The following is a 327-nucleotide window of genomic DNA, read 5'->3' as shown; positions in this document are numbered from 1 at the left end:
AAAAAAAAAAAAAAACTAACCTTTTTCTTTTTTTTAGAAACTAACCTGCAGAATCAAGCTTCCCTTCTTTGTTTCTTACTTTATCACTAAGTTGGCATCTATCTAAACACTAAAAGAGAGGCGATCAGAGGCGATCAGGCGGAGAGAGGCGATCGCAGTTCCATAAGTTCTCAGGCGATCGTGAGGATCATCGGCGGAGAGACCCGATCACCCTCAGGAGAGAGGCGATCGCAGTTCCAGAGGCGATCAGAGACGATCAGAGGCATGAGAGAATCAGAGGATCAGAGGCGATCTTAGTTCCATAAGTTATCAGAGAAAGAAGAGGTT

Source organism: Macadamia integrifolia, unplaced genomic scaffold (assembly GCF_013358625.1).
Source record: "Macadamia integrifolia cultivar HAES 741 unplaced genomic scaffold, SCU_Mint_v3 scaffold2667, whole genome shotgun sequence".
NCBI lineage: Eukaryota > Viridiplantae > Streptophyta > Magnoliopsida > Proteales > Proteaceae > Macadamia > Macadamia integrifolia.
The sequence above is the reverse complement of the archived record's forward strand: the minus strand, read 5'-3'. Positions refer to the sequence as shown.